This window comes from Theobroma cacao, chromosome 1 (assembly GCF_000208745.1).
Source record: "Theobroma cacao cultivar B97-61/B2 chromosome 1, Criollo_cocoa_genome_V2, whole genome shotgun sequence".
NCBI classification, from domain to species: domain Eukaryota; kingdom Viridiplantae; phylum Streptophyta; class Magnoliopsida; order Malvales; family Malvaceae; genus Theobroma; species Theobroma cacao.
The window spans coordinates 12,572,481-12,579,026 of record NC_030850.1 but is presented as its reverse complement, the minus strand read 5'-3'; the positions used below and the strand labels follow the sequence as shown (position 1 = coordinate 12,579,026).

General features: G+C 31.3%; 1 long non-coding RNA gene across 2 annotated transcripts; it reads right to left on the bottom strand.

The window, feature by feature from the left end:
• LOC18612407 lies at positions 655–3,822 on the bottom strand. 2 transcript variants are annotated; one of them, XR_001927465.1, is made up of 6 exons: positions 3,509–3,762; positions 3,205–3,341; positions 1,864–1,953; positions 1,481–1,562; positions 1,301–1,383; positions 739–895 (listed from the first exon to the last, which is right to left on the bottom strand). It is a non-coding gene; the product is annotated as an uncharacterized LOC18612407 (long non-coding RNA). The 2 variants fall into 2 exon arrangements; XR_001927463.1 differs by lacking the exon at positions 1,864–1,953 and having other exon boundaries at positions 655–895; positions 3,509–3,822.

Sequence of the window (6,546 nt, the reverse complement as noted above, 5' to 3'; positions counted from 1 at the left end):
TGCTCATCTGGTGCCTTTTTCCTAGCCTTTTTGAGCCTTTCTAGAGGTCGAAACACAGTTGGTGCTTCAACTAGATCCAAATTAGTCTGACTCCATTCATCCTTGCTTGGCATTGGATCTATCATACCTTTGTATGTCTTCAAGTATGTCTCCTTAGTGTACTAATCATCTACATATTTCTCTGGCTTTTTTTTATTCATGGATATATACTATCAAAAAACAAGCTTTTTCCGACGGAAGTTTTCATTGGAAAAAGTTAAAATTCTGTTGGAAACACCTTTTTCCGATAGATTTCTAACGAAAAATTTAGTTGAAAATTTTGTCAATAAAAGCATCATTGAAAATACTTTCTATTGGAAATTTCCGACGGAAAATTCTATTGGAAAAAGTACATAATCCGTTGATTGTCTTGTACCAATTTTGTCGAAAATTTCCAATGGATTTTTCATTGGAGAAGCATTTCCAACAGAATTCCGTTGGAAATTTCCCACAAAATTTTCGTTGGAAATGCTTTTCCAATAAAAAATTTCCTTGAAAATTCCGTTAGTAATTTTCGACGAAATATTCCGTCGATAATGCCTTTCTAACGAAAATTACCAACTAAAATTTCAATAATAAATTATCAATTGACACCCAAAATTAAAAAAAAAAGACGCTTTAAAATCTAAAATTTGAATTCAAGTTCATGCAATTAGAAATCCTCATAAATACACAATATCTAAAAATGTCAAACAAATATAATCATAAAACTAAATGTGCTATTGGATGCCATACTAAAAGGATATCAAAGTCCAATAAAAGAAAAGATTTTAAGATTTTAAGCATGTAGATCGAATTCTAGTTGAGAGAATGAATCTTCACCATACTTCTGTGATAATGTAGAATTACACATTTCCTACAAGAAAAAAAAAACCTTATGAATTATACGTTACTCATAGATAGATGGTTATTTGCTAAAACAACCTGAGACATATATATTGAGCAAAAAAAAAAAAACCTAAAATATATATACATAAAGTTTATATAAAAGAGAATTTATCTTATGCTTTTTTTTTGCTTTTTATCTATCTTATACTATAATGAATAAAATTTTAAAAAGAGATGGGAATTCTAAATATACTTCCATCAAGAAAAGAAAAAAAAAAAAAAAAAACGTCTTTTTGAGCTTTGTTAAATGAAGCATAAACAGCTGTCGCATCTCCCAGCCTTCTTGAGCATAGTTTAATTGGGATTTTCAGCAATATTTTCAGCAACAGCAATTTAAAAATAGGAAGGAGAGAGAGAGAGAGAGAGCATTCACCTTTCTAGAAACTTTCTCAAAAGCAGTAACCATTTCATGCACAGATGTACCATAGCTGATTCCAAGATTATAGGCAACGCAACCTAGAAAAAAAGTTTAAACAACCTGTAAATTTACTAATTCATATTGGTAAATATATGAAAGTAAATTTGTTAAGATGTAATGATATAAATTGTTTACCTATATTCTGTGTAGTAAAAAGCTTCCTAAGTGCAGCAATATGACCATCTGCTAAGTCCATAACATGGATGTAGTCTTGGATCTGTCAATAAATGAGCAATCTTGTTAGGAAAAAAATCAATTTAATCATTACTAATAACTTTATATTGTATGTATATACATGAAGGAAAAATATATACTTGATGTTCAGAAGGCACATGAGATGAATTACAATGTTGACTCCACCAAACAAAAAGGGATACAAGGATATGGGCCACTTAAAACTATTGTGGAATTGAGAGTGGGACAAGAGAGACTACTATTATTACAAATCTAGGGCGTTTATCCAGCTTAACACAAGGGTAACTATTACAAAGTAAGAAATGACACAGTTTAGGACATACTCTTGTTCACCTTTGTGCGTCCTCAAAATCCTCAACGCATGAAATCTTTTTAAGTTGGCCATAGATGGTTGCAGAGGATGCAAATACCATCTATTTTCCCAAAGAAAGAAAAAGTATAATCTTGTGTTAGCAGTAGCTGAAGGGTATGGGCCACTTAAAACTATTGTGGAATTAAAAGTGGAACAAGAGAAGCTACTATCATTTCTTTGCATAAAAATAATGTAACTTATGCAGAATTTAAACATAACTAAAGTTTTAACCCTCTGCTACATAATGATATAACAAAATATTCAAGAACCTCTACAAAGAAATATATAATTTTTGACTTGATTCTTTGGTTTTCCACATAGTTATAATTGAAAAAGTGCTAGTCCTAGAGATAAAAACGGCCTTGTCAAAGAATAAAAAAATGAGAACTTTTGAAACATCAATAAGCAGCTCAATGGATACTTCTTGGAATCAAAGCAATGTATCATCAACTTTGTAGCAGTTGCATGTACAACTATTAAATGCTATGCCAAAGAGAACTCACAGAGAGAAAATAAGGATTCTAAGAATTTCTCATACCATTTTACAATCATATTTGGCCATGATCTCATACAGATTGATGGTTCCAATCAAATTATTGTCAAAATAACAATGGGGATTAGCAACACTCTTTCCAACAGCCTTAAGGCCAGCAAAATGGATGACAGCATCAAAACTATGGCATTTTTTAGATATAGAAGAAGTCAATTCCACAACATTAGTCAAATAATATTCATTTTAAATTACTATCGAATGTTAAAGCATAATTGCAGATCAAAATAGATATTAAGATACAAGATTAAAATTTAGAAAAATGCAAACAGTACAATAACATAATCAAACCGCAAATAATTAAAATCAGAAAAAAATTATATATGTCCAGTTAACATATTGTGTCTTAGAGAAAAGCTTCTCCAAGTCCTCCCTATTTTTTAAATCACCCAGCAATCAAACCAAACCAAAACCTTTATCATGCTTAAATCAATATATAAAACCTTGAACAGAGATCTTAAAACCATGAAAAAACCCAAATGTATGATCATAATACTAAAAAAACAAACATACGGTAAAAATTCAAAGATGTCATTTTTGAAGCAAAAAATGAAGAATTTCCATACTAAATTGAAGTCATAACATTAAAACAGATATCAAGTATTATCCTTTGGATCCAAATCAAACAAACAAATGCATATTTTAGATGATCAGAAATTAAAAGCATTATATCGACTTCAAATAAGCCTCAACATTTCGTTGGGCTTTTGATGATTAATTTATGAAGCATAGAAATCTACTAAAGAAAGTTAATGTGGTTACCTAAGTTTGCAAAATAACTTGCAGATCAGGCTTACTCCTAGAAGAACCTTTCTCCTTTTGTTCCCCTAACCTTTCTCTGGTTGCTCATCCCAGCCCTTCCTACTACTCTTTGCTGACCCCACCTGTCCTTCGGACACCTTCGAAATTCCAACAACAATCGTTGAAAATTTTTAATATTAATACATTAGCAAACTTAACACATTTTCAAGGCAATATTCAGATTAATATTAATAAACTAAAAGTAAACATTAACCACTGAAAATTTTTATGAAAGAAAAGTTGAAAACTTGGAAATTGGTTTTACCAATTCAACAATTTTGAACAGAGGGAGTTAGGTTGATGAGTCCGTGAGGCAATTCTAAGCTTTGCTCCTTTTGGCGTTTGGTCTATAACTATGTGTTTTGGCAATAATTTTTCAAGGATACCCACAAGAGTTCCACTAAAGGAAGTTTTTTAGTTGGAGTTCCACTGGGTTAAACGGATTGAGCTGGAGGTAGAGGAGCGGAGGCAAGATCTGAAGTGTTTTGGGAAAGAGCACTTAAATGTTTGCAACATGAACGGTTGGCATAAACGGTAAAGATTTGAAATGTTCGTCATTTTACACACAAGATCAACACCCAAAGACAACAAAATTATCTTTTTTTTTATAAGTTATTAATAATAAACTTTAGTAATGATAGATTTATTAATAATTTAATAATATTAATAAATTATTTATACATATATATAATATTATGTTTTCTTTAATTGGGAGAAGGAAAATTCAAATTCTACTTTTTAGGTAGGGACATCATGCACCAATTAATAAACCAAATATTCGAATGTATAAAAAATATTATGTATAATGTATATAGTTAATATAATATATATAAATGATATATTAATAATATATGTGCAAATTAATTATACATATAATTCTTTTATATACATGTATATATATATATAAGAATACACATAGATATTTTTTTAAAATTATATATATACATATATGTCTATAGTGTTTTCTTTTATGAAGGCTTTCATAAAAATTAGTGATAAAACACATTACCTTATCTTTCACAATCTTCCATTAAGTCTTGAAAATGTTCAGATCACACTCCTTAATAACCTCCCATACCTCAGACTCCAAGAAAGGAGTTTTCAACTCAATCACCGATTGTTCATTTACAGACTTGATTCCACATTGAAAATTCGCCACTTTCATAGTCATTCTAGGTGAGAGTAGGTTTCGAAAGTGATTTAATAACTTGCTTTTTAATTAAAGTTGGTTCCTCCATAACAACATTGTCCACCATAATATTTTCCAAATGATTTACTCGTTTCCTCTCTAACGCCATCACATGAACATATTTTGTATTCCTATCACCCTCATAAATCCATTTAGTCCTAGACTGTAATAGTCCCAATAATATGTGCTAGAGGGAGGTGAATAGCATAATTTGCCTCTTTCAAAAATTATCTCTAAATGTAGACAAATACAAGATAAATGAAAGAAAGAAAATAAAACAAAAGCAAAGTAAACAAGACAGCAGAATTTAGAGTGGTTCGGTCTAAGATCTACATCCACTCTCTTGATTATCCAACCAAAGATTTTTCAAACAATCCACTAAAAGCGGTGAAATTCACAAGCTTTCACCAAGCATTACAATAGCCTTTACCAAGTTCAGCCAAAACCTTTCACAAGTTGAACTAAATGGTATAAGGTTGAGTGCAGAATATAAATACAAAATATTGGCGTTTAAGTGCAGAAAGGTGCAAAGGAGATTTTCTGGTTTTTCATATCTATATCACTCAAATCTCTTTCAAAACTTCCAAAAACTGATTTCTAACCGTTGGAATACCCTTTTATACTTGGAGAAATAGCTCTGATGGCAGTTTGGCAGTTTATGGCCGTTGGAAAAATAGTTGAGAGTTGGTTCTAGCTGTTAATCTGTCTTCTAGTGCGTTGGTTCAAATTGCAAACAAAAAGCTCTTAGTCGACTAACTTTCTTCTTGGTCAACTAAGTTGGTTTTGTCTTCTGGTCATAGATTCTGGTAAAGAGCATTTAGTCGACTAACTCATTTCTTGATCGACTAGGTTGGTTCTGTCTTGAAGTCCAGATTTTGGCAGAAAGCATTTAGTCGACTAACTCACATCTTGGTTGACTAAGTCGGTTCTATTTCTCAACACTCTTCAGCCCACCATTTCTCCAATTTAAATTTTAGTCAATCAACATTCTTCATTATTTAACTAAAGACCTTCCTTATTGTTGATCAATCGTTTTTCTTCATTTTCATGATTTTTGATATACACATTTGAGAGGTTGATTTATTATTTCCATATGACTTTTTGTCCTGCACACTTAGATAGAAATGTTAGACACAAATGAAATGGGAATGTTTTATTATCATCAAAAACTAATGGAGCCAACAGACTGCTATTTCCATTTTCATTCCTCAAATCTATAGAGTTCCCATAAATTTGCTCATTTCTTCAAGACTTATTCTCTAATTACAACATCACTAGCATTTTTTTGCCAATCCTCCTACATTTCTTGCATTTCAATTTCCAAGGTATCAATTTTCTGCTTGATCATCTCATATCTTTTAAGACTCCAATCCCGCAACAAAGGCCTTAAATTTTGTTTAACTAAGTCTTGAAAAGAACTGTCATCATACTATTAGTTAAAAAAATGAAAAGGTATTGGGCCTTAATCACAATCTTACTATTTAATAACACTGGATTATGATTAGATAAGGAACTAGCCAAGCACTCCTATACCATATCATTATAAGAATGCAACCAATCAACATCCATCAAGAAACAATCAACCCTGCAGAAAGTAACAACTTCCCTTCAACAACTTCAAGTATAATAACCCCTCAACAATGGTAAATCCACTAAGCAAGCATCTTGAATGAAATTTGCAAAAGCAGAGGCCAATATAGAGATATCACACCTACCCATTTTTTCATCTTCATTCTTAGTTGTGTTGAAGTTACCTCCCACACACCACCATACATCCTTGGCTTGAATAATTTGAAACAAGGTAGCCCATAAAAGAGCCTTCTCAGCCTCATCATTCGGAGCATAGATATTCATAAACCCAACTCGTTTTTGCTTCTCATGCAGAAGTCCAACCGCTATAATAAAATGTTTATTCAATATATGCTCCTTCATATCAAAAAAAGACTTATTCCAGATCATCATCAACCTACATGACAAACCATTCGATGCCACACTCAAACCCTTGACCTTATCACTACACCACACTGACTCATAAATATTTTGCACTAAATTTTTTAATTTAGTCTCCTATATGAATACAACATCCAGTTTAACTTTACTACTTAAAACTCTAA